The 16,048-nt window shown below is 41.5% G+C and overlaps 1 protein-coding gene across 1 annotated transcript in view; it reads left to right on the forward strand.

Moving 5' to 3' along the window:
• The window catches only part of LOC122808726 (formin BNI1-like), a 189,461-nt gene that overhangs the window by 94,899 nt on the left and 78,514 nt on the right, over nucleotides 1-16,048 (forward strand). The window lies entirely within an intron of this gene.

Genomic DNA, 16,048 nt, shown 5'->3' on the forward strand with positions numbered 1-16,048 from the left:
TCTTCGGATTCAACTCCTAAGACTCAGAAGCAATTACTTTGGATGGCTGAGGATTTATTAACTATGATTAGGGGCTCTCACCCTCCTCCTGACAAAAGGCCTAGACAGGATATCCCTTATGATTCCTCTGATCAGGCTTCTGTATCTTCTGTTTCTTCCTCTGATCAGGATTACTCTTTTCCTCCATATGAGGATTCAGATGCAGAGGATTTTGTTCCCTCTGTCTCTCCCCCTGAAGATTTCTCTTTTGGGGAAACCTTGCATGAGATGAGGGAGCATTTTCATTGGGAAGGTCAGGATTATTCTGCTTCCAAAAAGAGACTCGGAATTTCTTCTTCTCCCTCAGCACAGGCCTTTAGCTATTCCTCCTGTACTTGACATTGTGGATGATGCCTTCTCTGAAGCTAACTTGAATCCTGATTCCATGCCGCCTGCTCCTTCTAAGCCTGATAGATTTTACAGGGTCCCTGATTCCCATCAATTCTTATTCAAGAACCCTTCTGCTGATCCTGAAACCATTTCGCAGGGTTCCAAGGCTGCTAAGGCCGCCTCCTCTAAGAATCCTATCCCCTCTGAAAAGGATTCTCGTGCCTTGGACAGGTGGGGCAAAAAGGTTTATACTTCAGCTACCCTTTCTATTAGAGTTTTAAATTGCCAGTTTCACATGTTTAAGTATCAACAGTTTCTTTTATCTGTTTTAAAACAAAGGATTTCTTCCTTTCCTGCATGTGCTGAGGACAAGGAATTACAGGATGTGTTGCATGCTACTGAACAAGTTAGCAAACATAGTTTACATTGTGGTTTTGATGCCTTAGAGGCTTCTTGCAGGGCGGCTGCCTCTGGTACTGTTATCAGGAGACATGCTTGGCCGTGAGCAGAATTTACCTGAACAAGTTAAGGCAAAATTGCTAGATGCCCTGTTCAGCATGATGTCTTATTTGGGTCTAAGGCTGAGGAGGTTATTAAAAAGATGGAAGAAAAAGCCAAGTCTATGCAGACTGTAAAAGATTTCTTGCAAGTACAGCCTCCTAGATTTTCCAGAAATTGGCCCTCCAAAATTGGTCTTTCCCACCTCTGACAGGCCTCAAAGGGGAAGATATAGGCGCTCCAGAGGTCGGGCGCAGGCTCAGGCCTCTTACAGATCTAGACAGTGGACTGCTTCTTCACCTAGAAGGGGAGAAGACAGATCTCAAACCCAAAGAAAGCAGACTCAATGACTCCCTCTGTTGGGCTTCAGGTCCTCCTTCCCTGGATGCCCCTCTCAGAGGAAAACTTTCTCTTTTTTACCAAAATTGGACTCACATTACCCAGGACAAATGGGTGTTAGACGTGATTTTGAAAGGTTACAGATTCCACTTTCACACTCTGCCAAGGCCTTCCGGCTGGCCAGATCTGCCAAAACATCAATGGACAGAGGCCTTAAATCAAGTGGACGCTTTATTAGCCTTAAGAGCCATAGAACCTGCTCCACCTCTAGAGGTGGGGAAAGGTTTTACTCAAGACTTCTGGTCCCAAGAAAACAAAACTCCTGGAGACCTATTCTGGACCTCTCAATATTAAACACCTTTTTGGAAATTCCAAAATTCAAGATGCTTACACTTCCAACAACTTCTTCCAATGCTCTCACAAGATGCTTGGATGGTAACATTGGACTTAAAAGAGGCTTACTTACACGTCCCCATAAGGCAACATTGCAGAAAGTACCTCAGATTCAAGGCAGGTTCGAGACACTTCCAATTCTCTGTACTGCCATTTGGCTTATCTACTGCGCCCAGAGTTTTTACCAAATGCCTGGCTCCAGTAGTAGCTTACTGCAGACTTCAGGGGATTCAGATTTACCCCTATCTGGAGGACTGTTTAATTCAGGCAGACAGCAAAGACCTTCTACTTCAACACCTACATTTTGTTCAACGTCTTCTCCTACTACTGGGATTCTCAGTGAACACAAAAAAGTCACATTTGATTCCTTCTGAACGAATGGCCTTCTTGGGAGCTCTTTTGGACACAAGTTTACAGAAGGCCTTCCTTACTCCAGAAAAACAGTTACAGCTGGCTTCAATCTTCAAGACCTTGGCAGCATTGACTCAGCTCACTGCAAGGAAATTCCTGCAGGCTCTGGGCTACATGGCCTCTTGCATCCTGTTGATTCCAAATGCGAGGCTTCACATGAGGAGACTTCAATGGTACCTAAAGAGTGTATGGTCTCAACATTGCCACAGTCTGGATACAATGATTCCACTGATTCCCTGCCTCCAGAAGGAATTCCTTTGGTGGTCCAGGGCGTGTGTTTTGAACGAAGGCAAGCCCTTTTGTCTACTTCAACCTACTCAGATCATAACCACGGACGCCTCGGATTATGCATGGGGAGCTCATTTTCTAGACAAATGCCAACAGGGTTCTTGGACAAACAAACACCTTCTATGGCACATCAACTTGAAAGAAATGTTAGCAGTCCAAAATGCTCTTCTAGCCTTCCAGACTCTTTTGAAGCCAGGACCTCTGCTAATTCGAACAGACAATACCACAGTCATGTGGTACATAAACAAGCAAGGGGGCTCTCACTCTTACCCCCTTTGCAGACTTGCCATGACCTTATGGGATACAGCCCTAAATTTGAATCTGGATCTTCAGGCACAATTCATTCCAGGAAAACAAAATCTCTTAGCAGGCAGCTTAAGCAGAAACATTTTGGATCCTCACGAATGGATGTTGGACCCCAACTTATTCAGCAAGATAACTGCAGTTTGGGGCTGTCCTCAGATAGATCTGTTTGCATCCCATCTCAGCCATCAGTTGCCTCTCTTTTGCACCAGGTCCTTCCACAAGACAGCTTGGAAAGTGGATGCCCTGTCCTTCAGCTGGAGGAATCTTTCGGGATATGCCTTCCCTTCTCTTCCTCTTCTGCCTCGGGTATTGCTAAAGATAAAGCTAGACAAACCCAGACTGATCATTTTGATAGCTCCAAATTGGCCTCGTCAGTTTTGGTACCCTACTCTACTGCACCTTTCCTCGGTCCCTCCTTGGAGTCTTCCTCTGACCCATTCTCTACTGTCCCAGCATCAGGGTCAGGTATTTCACTCTCAAATCAAGACTCTCTGTCTAGCAGCTTGGCTCATCAAAGGCAATTGATTCCTTCTTCTCTTCCTAAACAAGTTTTGGATGTTCTTTTGGAAGCTAGGCGTCCTAGTACAAGGAAATCTTATGCTTCTAAATGGAAAAGATTTTGTATTTGGATGCAGGATCGTGGCTCTGATCCTTTAATACCTGATATTTCATCTATTCTACTTTATCTCTCAGACCTTTTGATTAAAGGTCTTTCATTTTCTTCCATTAAAATTCATGCTTCTGCTATTTCAGCACATTTCTGTTGTGATCCTCCCATTTTTTCCCACCAGTTGGTCAGACAATTTCTGAGAGGAGCTAAGAATTTCAAACCTCCTAGAACTCCTCCTGTCCCTCCTTGGGATCTCAACTATGTCTTGGAAAAGCTTACTTTGCCTCCTTTTGAGCCTGCTGCCTCTGCGGACATTAAGTTCTTATCCTGGAAGACAACTATCTTGTTGGCCTTGACTTCTGCCAGAAGGGTGTCTGAGTTACAAGCCCTCATGGCCGTGGAACCATAACTCATTTTCCATCAGGACAGAGTTTCCTTGAGGACCAATCCTACGTTTATGCCTAAGGTTGTTTCTAGAGTGGCTCTAAATCAGACCATTCACCTTCCTACCTTTTTTCCAAAACCCTAAAAAAGGATTTTGCATTCATTGGACGTACACAGGCAACTACGTTTTTACCTGGACAAAACTAAAAGTTTCAGAAAATCAGATTAATTGCTTATTTCTTTTGCTTCCAGTTCTCTTGGTAAAGCCATTTCTAAGCAAACTATTTCCAAATGGATTGCTCATGGAATAAGATATTGTTAATCTCTTTATGGAAAACAGATTCCAGGTACCGTCAGGACTCATTCTACTAGAGCAGCTGCCACTTCAGCAGCCTTTCTCAAAGGAGTTCCTACCAAGGACATTCTGGAGGCTGCCACTTGGAGTTCTGTGCATACTTTTTCCAAGCACTATAACCTCCCTTTGTACTCTAAGTCTAGGGCAGGCTTTGCCTCTGCTGTTTTGCAGGGTCTTCTAGATGCTCCTTCTACTTCATAACCTCCTCCCGTATTCTCAGCTTTGGGATTCTACCCTACAGTTATGACTGCAACAGTGAAACACGAAGAACATAGTACAGTTGTGTATACCTACCATAAATGTAGATGTTCGAGTGTCTTCACTGTTGCAGTCGGTGTTTCCCTCCCTCCAGACCCCTCTTGCTTCTATTTGCTTACTGTGTTTCCTTTTCCACTACCTTTCTGGTGTATTTGTGTTTCCCTTGGGACACCTTTTGGTTTTATGGGGGCTTCTGACATCAGGGGCAAGAAAGGCTGGAGAAGATGGCGTCGGCTGTCAGCTTTATACCCTTGCACTCTGACGTCTGGGTTCTGGCTGAAACAGCCGACGCCGGACCCAGACTTTGATATTCTGGCCGACCTCGGGCTGCCTGCCGGCAGGAGTACCCTACAGTTATGACTGCAACAGTGAAGACACTCGAACATCTTCATTTATGGTAGGTATACACAACTGTACTTTCCTAAATGTTACAGGGCTAGTTAATTGATGTTTATTATGAAGGAGAAGCTTTACAGTCTGACCTTACTAGAGAAGGCATTACACTAGGGGTGGTGCAGAGTTCCTCTATACTTGTGAGTAACATGTTGAGTGTGTTTGAACCCCTAGTGGGTGTATGGGTTATCTGTTCCAAGGTATTTGTATTTACAAAGTCCAGAAATTTCTGAGCCCATAAGTTTAGGGTTGTGCAAGTACTCCAGTTTATTGTGGGATAGTTGAAGTCACCCATGAATATGGTATTGGGTTGACTGGTGAGGGGATCCAGTAAGTCCAAGTCCAAGTTATGGGTTTCTTGGGTCATATAGGGTGACCTGTAGCTTACAAGGATATGATGTAAGACTTTGCCTCTGGAAATCTGGACACGGAGAAGCTCAAGTGCATCATACTGTTTGACTTGACTTGAAGTGAGTTTGTTGTTCATATAGACTGAGAAACCTTCACCTTTGGTCTCTACCTGTGTAGTAGCTGGCCTGAATGTGAGGAAGGCATTGTAGCCCTGCACTGCGAGGGTGCTCTCCATGGCTTTAAAGTATGTCTCAATAACTGTACAGATGTCCACATTCTCCAGGGTGAGGAGAGCCTGGATGGAGTAGAGTTTCTTGCTTAGGCTCCTGGCATTGAGCCGTAACACCTTTAGATTCCCTTGGATTGGTTTTGTTATATCAGAAAGTTTGGCATTGCCTAAAAAAAGGCAGTATGGGAAAGGACAATGTTTTAGCCAATATTCAAAAGTGCAGAGTGCAGACCATCCTTGGCAAAGCAACATGGTCTATTAACCATATCCTCCCATGCTGAAAAATGTTGTACCCCCTTATAATGACACCAGAAACAAAGCCAATTATTGAAGTCAATCATCTTTTGTCCATATTGTGGTATCATCCTTGGTGAAGGTAGAATGCTGCTCAGTGGAAGGCAGATACCAGTCTCGGACACATAGTCCCAGAACTCCATAATGTTTCTCTTCATATAGTCCAGAGGGGTATGTCTCAGGTCCTTTACACCCAGACGGGCTACGACTGAGTCATACTGGTACTTATGGTCTAATGACATGAGTACATGGGTGATTTTGTAGAGCCTTGCCTTGATAGACAACTGACTGCAATTTTCTCTTTATTCAGTCTGGTGTGCAGGATATCTGTACGCCTCACAATGATGTCTCCTATGATTAAAATATTGGGTAGTGTGTTGGCTTGCCTTATGGTCTTTTCAGCTGAAGTTCCAAAGGGTGTGGCTGTATGTGTTGTGTTGAGTGCTGTTTTGGTGGAGTGCTTTGGGGGTTGCTGAGGATTCTTGTTGCAGGACAAATGTCTAAGAGTTGTTTGAAGTTTAGGATGGTTGTTTTTAAGTGCCTCAGCATATATTGGTCTATGTATTGAGTCAGTATAGTATGTGTGGTGAGTAATCACTGACAACTTGATTGTTATTTTGAGTGCTTTTATGTGAAAGTCTTGTCTCCAGTGACAATGTGTAATTCCATATCTCACATACTATACCCATTTCTCGAAGGATTAGTTGGCTGTCAGTGAATATGAGTCAATTCCTACATTGTGTCAGAATGCCCATATCTACCAAGTTGCTAGCTGAAAAATTGGGAAAGTGCCCATGCATGGTGTCAGGTCTTTTTTAGGTGAACTACAAAGGAGTGGTACAGTAGGCTAACTTGGATGCTGTGAGGGTGGAGACTGCATCTAGGCTATGTATGAGTGATGACATGAGCAGTGTTCCTCAGAACATAAAAAATGGCTCTTTGTGCAACTTAGCACTGGGTAAAGCTACAGGGAAGTTTTACAGTGAGAATTTAGTTTTTTAAGGGCTTGTATCTATACAAGACAGTGCTAAATGCCACTGCATGATGAGCAGCAGAATTTGTAGACTCAGAGAACAGTAACTAAACCAAATATGAAGTCCTCTGGTTACTTAGGTCTTGTATGTTTGATGTACAGTGTGACCAGCCTATACATGGGTAGGCACAGTCCGGTGCTTCATTCGCATGCATCAGTTTTACTGTAGTGTATCTCCTTTGTTAAGCTTTCCTTGAGGGGAAAGCTATGTGCAAGGCACTGCCTCTTTCCCATTGCTGCAGCAAACAGTGCCTGCCTTTGTCTGGCATAGTTATCCCGTATGACTCCTCTTCTGACACTGCCTCCACTGCCTGATATTCTGCGTTGTCCTCCTTCTGCAACTGGGCTCCTTGCTCCATCTAGGTGCACAGTATCATTTTGTGCAAATTGTTGTAAATATTTTTGAACAAGTGGCAGGATCATACTGCAGTGCACCACCTAATGAATCCAGACAATGAAAGCATGGCTTCAGTCACTACAAAACATGATAAATTATGTTCCTGGTATGTGAATATACAGAATACTACCCCTACTCTGCTTCATTGTGGGGATGCTTAATGACTGTCATCAGCCAGGGTTCCAGCCCATATCCAGTATCACCAGTAACATGTCACTGGGGGAAATCACTCCTTGAAAAACATTGAAGAAGGTTACACGTGCACCGTATGTGAGAGCCATAGAACTGCTTACGTGGCCTGCATACACATTGTAGATGATATCCTTTGAATTACAAACAACCTGACAGTTAATGGAGTGATACCCTTTGCATTTCCTGTACTTTCATCCCAGTTCCCCAGGAAGGATCTTGATTTCAATGTGGATGCTGTCTATGGCTCCCAAAACCTCAGGGAAACAGGCTATATCATAGAAGTTCTGTATGGTGTTGACTGTCTCCTCTGTGTCCCCAGGTCACTCAAAGTCCCAGTAAGTAGCTAGTTTACATAATATCACACATAGCATGGTATTCACTGGGATAGGTAGTCTACTACTCCCACCAGGATGTGGATGTGGCCTGCACATGCCTCTGTGAGTCTATATTAGTTCATCGAAGGTTAACTTCAGCGAACCTCTGTTCATCAAACAAAAAACATTGAATGTTCACTTCAGCGAACATTCACTTCACTGAATGTGTTATACGGGGAAAGTAACTACTTGCCCATCATTTCCCTGTAACACACACTGGAGTATTTTAAACCCATCCATGTGGGAGGCTGTGCCCCCAACCCCCCAACTACATATACCGACTTCGAGATCGCACTACAGTGGGGAAAAGGGCACATTTCCTTATGTCTGCCAACTAGTTCCTTTCCCTGTGTAAATTCTTTGCTGATGTGAACGTTCACTTAAGTGAATGTTTGATGTTTTTTGGTCAATGAAGGGAAGGTCACTGAAGTGAACTTTCAATGAACTAATATATACCTGCACTCTGTGTCCTCCATGTTGTCCTTATTTACTTTTCGGTTGTTCACAATGTCTGTGTCAAGGAGAGCATGTGTCAATGAGAGCATGATATTTTAAAAAAAGTCATTTCCTATGATGGAGCCCTGGAAGTTTGCACTGTAGCTTCCAATGGGTGGAGCCTAAGGTTTTTGATAGTATAAAGATATGTCCTTACATTTCAAACAAATGTTCACATCTCTGGAACCACAGAGTTTACTAAAGAAGTGTAAATGGCAAACTCTTCAACACAAATTGTTTTATAGTGGTATTATTCCTTAGGTTCTGGGTCTTAAACTGGATTTTATAAATCACGGTAAACAAAGTAGAGAGTAAGTTTGTAATATTTTGTAAACAACTTACAATATCTTAGTAACTACTGAAGATACGTGCATACTGTTTGAAGCATTTTCTTCATCCAGCTGAGAGCATTCATATGATGCTAATCAGTTCTGTCTGTGCTACTTCTTTGTTGATATATTTAGAAAAATATGAAATTTCTGACGGTATAAGTAAATTACATGAACAACAATTAATATCTGTTTACCTGCAATAGACAAAAGGCAAATATCAGTACAGTTGTGTTTACCATGTTGTAAGCTTTACGATGAAATAATTTGATACTTTGCATGTAGCACGGTTTGGGAACTGGCTGCAATTACAGTGTGATAGAAATACACATCAACTACTTCAGTGGTAAACCCTAACTTTTTTGCAATTTCCACACCATATACACCAGGAATTAGTGGTGGTCAGTTCAATTGCATGCACAGCTTCAAGACACACTGTTTATGTGTTTCTGAATTGCTCTCCCCATCTTAATTTGGCTCATCTGCATAGACCAGGATGCTCATTTTAATAATATTTCTCATTAACATACACAGTGCCTAGCTATGCTATTCCTTAGTTACTGTAAGTAGCATGTGTTTCTCTGAATTGCACACATGTGGCTGCTTATTTTACAAATTTGATTACCACAATGTAACAGACTTCTGAATCCTGGCCATTGTCTCTGCTCTTTTTACTACTTCAACTTTAATTTCATTCAAAATTTATTAACCAAGATCTGTACATGTACAAAAAAGAAAAAAAATAACAAAATACAAAAAAGTAAAAGATGCTATCAAATGCCAAAAATAAAAAAAAGAAAAAAAAAGAAAAGAAAATTAAAGAAAAGCATACAAATAGAACAAATAATAATAAAGCTGTTTTGTCTCAAACCAAGATGTAAATGATTGCTTTAAAGCCATTGCATCACCAAAAAACAGCATTAAAACAACAAAAAATAATTAGAAAATTGCCCCCATAATGCTGAAGAACAAAGCAGGAAAATGCAGAACCAGAAAATAGTCACCCCAATGCAATGCAGCAAGAATAAAACGATATGAGGATAAAGTGCACCCTGTGCCCAGCAAAGCAACCAGGCACCACAATCTGAGACTTAGTATAAGTTAGATTTCCTGAACTGTCTGCCTTGTCAGTACAGTTGAGAACTGCTGTGTTTCATGAAACACATAAATGACATCCTGCCAGGCACAACTGCACAGCCTGCTAAACAGTCCAAATAATAGTGTTGTCTTCCATTATCTTAAATCGACTTTACTCCTTCTCCTGTAATCGCCCCATTAGCCTGACGAGTCTAGTATACAAAGCTATGGAGTGCATCATCATGGACCTGCTTAACAGAGATGTAGGCAATCTCAAAACCCTTGACCCCACACATTTTGGCTTTGTCAAAAGGAGATCCTGCCTGCTGAACCTGGTTGACTTTTTCGAGGCAGTCACCAATGCAGTGGATGAGGGTAAGGCAGTGCATACAGCCTACCTCGACCTGACCAAGGCCTTTGATACCATTCCCCACTCAGATATCATTAATAAACTCACCAAACTAGGCATCGGTCCTTACATCACTAGGTGGGTTGCAAATTGGCTCACAGACAGGACCCACAGATTAAATATTGCGGATTCCAAGTCAGACTATTGACCAGTCACAAGTGGAGTCCCACAGGGCTCGGTCCTGGGCCCTGTCCTGTTTTTGGCATCTACTTCTCAGAAGTCCAGGCCAGCACAGAAGGACTTTGGCTGACCAAGTTAGCTTGATGACTGCAAGTTAGGAGTCATTATCAACTCCCCAAGTGATGCAGACATCCTACAAAGGGGCCTCTCTGAGATCAATGACTGGTGTTGAAACCATTGCCTGAAGCTTAATGCCAAAAAATGCGTTAGTATCCCCTTTGGAAAAAACTCAGTTACCATGAATTACCACATTGATGGGAGCCCACTGAACACTGAAGGGGCCATAAGAGATCTGGGCACCCAGGTCAACAGCCACCTCACCTTCGACCACCACATTGCCACTGTGGTCAGAATGTCCTTCTACATGGCACATCTTATAACCAAAGGTTTCACATCCAGGAAGAAAGAGGTCATCATCCGTCTCTACTCATCCCTCATTAGACCAATCATCGAATATAATGCCCCATTTGGCATGTACCTGACCAGGCACCTACAACAGCTGGAGAGGCCACAAAAGTACCTCACAAAAAGGATCTTAGGCCTTAAACACATGTCCTACATGAACAGACTCAAGAAACTTCAGCTGTTCTCCATCTCTTATCATTTACTTAGAGGTGATCTCTGCGTGACTTACAAAGCCATGTCCGACCCAGCCCTACTTAAAATGCTACACCTAAAGAAATCTCAATCCCCCCGTGCCACATGCTCCAGAGATCACAACCTCATTACCACAATTAACAGAACAAGATGGAGAGACAAGTTAATCTCCGAAAGACTTCCCATACTCTGGAATAAGCTTCTCATTCGTGTCAAGCAGAGCACCTCACTGGCCCTCTTCAAGAGTGGTGGTGTTTTTACATTTACCTCTTCAAGAGAAATCTTGACGAGTGGATGGGTAACAGAAAGTTCACTCCAGGGATCATTCCAGTTGCTCTTTTGAATAGGGGCACTGTGAACTAACATTGGATGGCATGGTGCCTGGGTAATTATTTTGGGCTAGGCTTGTAAAGGCTCCAGGGCCATTAGCCTAGTACACACCTATGAACCTATAAACAGAAGCACCACAATAAATAGAGTCACCTTAGCAGTCAAAGCTGTAACATCCAGATAGCAAGAGTGGCTGATAAAACAGCAACTCAGCACAAAAGTAAAGAAATTAGAAGATCAACCAGAGTTAAAATTCAACTAAAAACATAGGTAACTGTCAAGGAAAATAGGAAGGCAAGCAAAAAGCAAAATAGATAAAGACAGAACAAGTACGCTAGGCAGCTTGTAGACCTCATCTTGCCATGGTATGCTCCTCCTGGGATGTTTTCCATGGCTACATTGTAATACACATTGATTTTTTGCTGTGTTGCCACAATGTGTATTAATTTCTCTTGAGGCATATAATATCTGTGTAAACATGCTTTGATTGGAATACTTGAGACTGACGGCATATTATCTTTTGCACATAGGCATTGCATTACTGCTTTATGTTGAAAAACTATTTTAAGTTGCGTTAAATGTTTTATTTTAAATATTCACATGCACATTTCTAATGGTGTTAAATGATACTTTGCAATATGACTTGCATATGTTTATACATTACCTGTAAACAATGAGCTAATTATATTAGTGACCAAGTCGGGAATTCTTTTCTGTACCATATTTGGCATGGCATAACCACTTACTAGATGAAGACTATTATGTGTGGGTGTTGGACATTTGATTTATATGAAAGTTAACATGTATAACAGGCATATAATGAAGCACATGTGACTTAATGCATGTAGATTAATTATATTGCTATGTCTGGCCCATGATATGAGCCACACATGATTGTAGATTTTCAGTAGGTGCAATATTAAAGAAATTATAGATGCTTTGGGTCTATACCAGTTCAGCGAAAATTCAGTTCAGTGAACGGCATTTTTGGTTCACTTACATCAAACATGCCGTTCATCAAACTGTTCATATTGAGATCCCAGTACAGTGAAGATCTGGAAATTTGCACTTTCCCCACTGTAGTGGGATCTTGGAATTGGTATATATAATTAGCGAGGGGAGTGGAGCCACAACCCCCACAAGAGCAGATTTTGATGAACAGCATTTCTGATGAAAGGCCATTCTTTGAACTTTCACTTTCCAGAAGTGATACAGACCCGATGCTTTCACATGATGCCCACACATCATTGTTTGACATGTTTCGTCGCTGGAACCTCACATTGTATCAGCATGAAAATCATTTTTTTGAACATTGTAACTGTTGAGAAAGGAGGTGCTGGTATGAATCCTAACAGTATATACTGCATGACTTGGAGACAATCAGCCAGTGCATACGAAGAGATGGCTATTAATCATCCCAGCAACTTTCATATGCCTGATTGGTGGTCTGTATCCTCCAGTCTGTACATTCACTCATTCATTCGCTTTACAACTAGTATAGCTGCCATGTAGCATGGTAAGGCAGTGAAGCAGGCAGAGAGTCTCACCTTAATTTGGTGAACTAAAAGTCTAGAAAGCTGTTTTGTACAATGTATAACAAGAGAGGAAGAACTTATACACCATCTACTCTCAGAAACCTTGTAGTACAGTGATAAGAACAAAAGGTGCACACTAATTGGACAAGAGGAATGCATTAATTTATTCAGGAAAGTCCTTATGTGTAGCCACACCCTGTAGGAGTCATCCAGCTGGCTCATGCCACTTCCAGGTAATGAACCTGCCTTACATGGCACCCATCCCATCTTTGGCAGGGGAGCTAGCCAGTGGTATCTCCATGCAGTCTGCTCTTAAGCCAGACATCTAGAGACCTGGAATTGTAATCACACTCAGGTTTCTGGTGGCACAGGCAGATATCTTGCCCTAACACTAGTTGGTCAGCTTGTACTTGTGGGATACATATATTTACATTACTTGACATGAATTCACCAGAAGAATGAGTCTGTCTATGTCTATCAGCCAAGTGCTGCAGCTAGCTCTAGGCAGATTCCTATCCTCATTCAACATCTCTCTACAGGAGTCCCAAGTCTCTTTGAAGGCATCAGCAACTGATTCTGTTTTTTAGTTTGCCTCTCAGTTATCCTCTGTATAAAAAAAATGCATTTGCATATTAAGATTAACCTGTGTTTCCTTCATTTTCTGGTTGATCCTCCTTCTGTCTGCCCTGTTTCTCCTTACTTGTGTAATACTGCCATGCTCAATCCTTAGTGTTTTATGTGCCCATTTTATATACTCTTGTCTCTGCTGTTCTAGGAAGAAAAGTCAAAATCTCTTAGTATTGCCTCATGTTATGCCCTCCACTGCACTCACTATCCTAGTGACCTTCCTGCAATTACAATCCATCATTGTAATCTCCCTACAAATGCCTGAAATAGGGTCATTATCACCCTTCTGTTTCATAAGTCAACGCAATTAGCTGCATATATGCAAGCATTTGATTTACCTTTGCTGTTGCCATTTCCAAATGTGCCTACTGGTGTAGGTTTCCATTGAGGTCACTGTTCCTTCTCTTGCTCTCATTTCTTTTGTCTGATACCACCAACAGCATATTTTGCCTTTGGACAGTCATTCCCCTAAAACAGTACTGTACACTCAGATGGAATGAAGTGAAGGTACCATATTTCTGATCACATCTGCAATCTCTTTGGAGTCTTTTCAGACATATTCCTGCCACACAACCAAGTCGTATCATTTGCAGAGGGACTGGACCAGTTTTCTGAGTCCTGTGTAAGGTCACAAATGAACACATTAAGTTTAGCTGGACCCAGGACCAGCCCTGTAAGACAACAGCTGTTACCTTGTTCCATTGTGAGAGCTCTACCTTAGTACTCTCTGTTCCAGGTTATCTAGCCAATTAGCCAACAATTCACCCCTCCCAGAACCCTGTAGTTCACATCCAAGTCAATGATTTCAGGAAGTGTAACTAGAACATATTTACAGGGTTATCTTTGTCTGCATACCAAGTGATTTATTCATGAAACTTGAATTGTAGTAGTCTGAAAACAAATATACCTGCTATAAATCCATGCTGGAATTAGTCAAATAGATTTTGTTCCAGAAGCCTTGTAAGCATTGACTTTAAAACCATTTCCAGCTTTTAGTATACCACTGAAGTCAGGCTTCTGGGTCTCACATTTGTAAATGAGCTCTACATCTGCTTTAGTCTATTTGATGGGACAAAGCTTGTTAAGAGATCTCACACTCACTGAAAATACGGTCTTGAAAAAATAGCCAAACCAGGAACTGTGCCCACTGTTGTCTCCGTTGAAATAACCACAAGATATAACAAGCTCTTCAGCACTGTTAACTTGGTTTAATCCATAGGTAAAATAACAGCATATAAAATGAATGGAAACACAACTTAGCGCTTTCACCCTCCTACTGAGGGCATCATCAGAGTTGTGTATAAAAAATACGTTGAAGTTTAAATAACGTCCTTAAAAAACACACCTCCTAACAAACACCAATCAGATTAATCTATTCAAACAATAGGTCGTTTGAAATTCTTGTATAGTAATCTATGTAATACAAAAGTGTTACAAAAAAACTTCTATAAAATCACACCACATCATAGACTATTACATTTACACTGTTATTAAAAATAATGAACTAACAAAAAATAATAAACAAATATAATAAAATGTAATTTATACTGTAACACCTAACAAAAGAATAGAAGTTTGATGTTAAGGTTAAGCACTAATACCAACCAACAGTGTGCTATTCCTTAGTTACTGTAAGTAGCATGTGTTTCTCTGAATTGCACACATGTGGCTGCTTATTTTACAAATTTGATTACCACAATGTAACAGACTTCTGAATCCTGGCCATTGTCTCTGCTCTTTTTACTACTTCAACTTTAATTTCATTCAAAATTTATTAACCAAGATCTGTACATGTACAAAAAAAAAAAAAAAACAAAATACAAAAAAGTAAAAGATGCTATCAAATGCCAAAAATAAAAAAAAGAAGAAAAAAAGAAAAGAAAATTAAAGAAAAGCATACAAATAGAACAAATAATAATAAAGCTGTTTTGTCTCAAACCAAGATGTAAATGATTGCTTTAAAGCCATTGCATCACCAAAAAACAGCATTAAAACAACAAAAAATAATTAGAAAATTGCCCCCATAATGCTGAAGAACAAAGCAGGAAAATGCAGAACCAGAAAATAGTCATCTCAATGCAATGCAGCAAGAATAAAATGATATGAGGATAAAGTGCACCCTGTGCCCAGCAAAGCAACCAGGCACCACAATCTGAGACTTAGTATAAGTTAGATTTCCTGAACTGTCTGCCTTGTCAGTACAGTTGAGAACTGCTGTGTTTCATGAAACACATAAATGACATCCTGCCAGGCACAACTGCACAGCCTGCTAAACAGTCCAAATAATAGTGTTGTCTTCCATTATCTTAAATCGACTTTACTCCTTCTCCTGTAATCGCCCCATTAGCCTGACGAGTCTAGTATACAAAGCTATGGAGTGCATTATCATGGACCTGCTTAACAGAGATGTAGGCAATCTCAAAACCCTTGACCCCACACATTTTGGCTTTGTCAAAAGGAGATCCTGCCTGCTGAACCTGGTTGACTTTTTCGAGGCAGTCACCAATGCAGTGGATGAGGGTAAGGCAGTGCATACAGCTTACCTCGACCTGACCAAGGCCTTTGATACCATTCCCCACTCAGATATCATTGATAAACTCACCAAACTAGGCATCGGTCCTTACATCACTAGGTGGGTTGCAAATTGGCTCACAGACAGGACCCACAGATTAAATATTGCGGATTCCAAGTCAGACTATTGACCAGTCACGAGTGGAGTCCCACAGGGCTCGGTCCTGGGCCCTGTCCTGTTTTTGGCATCTACTTCTCAGAAGTCCAGGCCAGCACAGAAGGACTTTGGCTGACCAAGTTAGCTTGATGACTGCAAGTTAGGAGTCATTATCAACTCCCCAAGTGATGCAGACATCCTACAAAGGGGCCTCTCTGAGACCAATGACTGGTGTTGGAACCATTGCCTGAAGCTTAATGCCAAAAAATGCGTTAGTATCCCCTTTGGAAAAAACTCAGTTACCATAAATTACCACATTGATGGGAG

This window comes from Protopterus annectens, chromosome 8.part0 (assembly GCF_019279795.1).
Source record: "Protopterus annectens isolate FY-2018-M chromosome 8.part0, PAN1.0, whole genome shotgun sequence".
Classification (NCBI taxonomy): Eukaryota; Metazoa; Chordata; order Ceratodontiformes; family Protopteridae; genus Protopterus; species Protopterus annectens.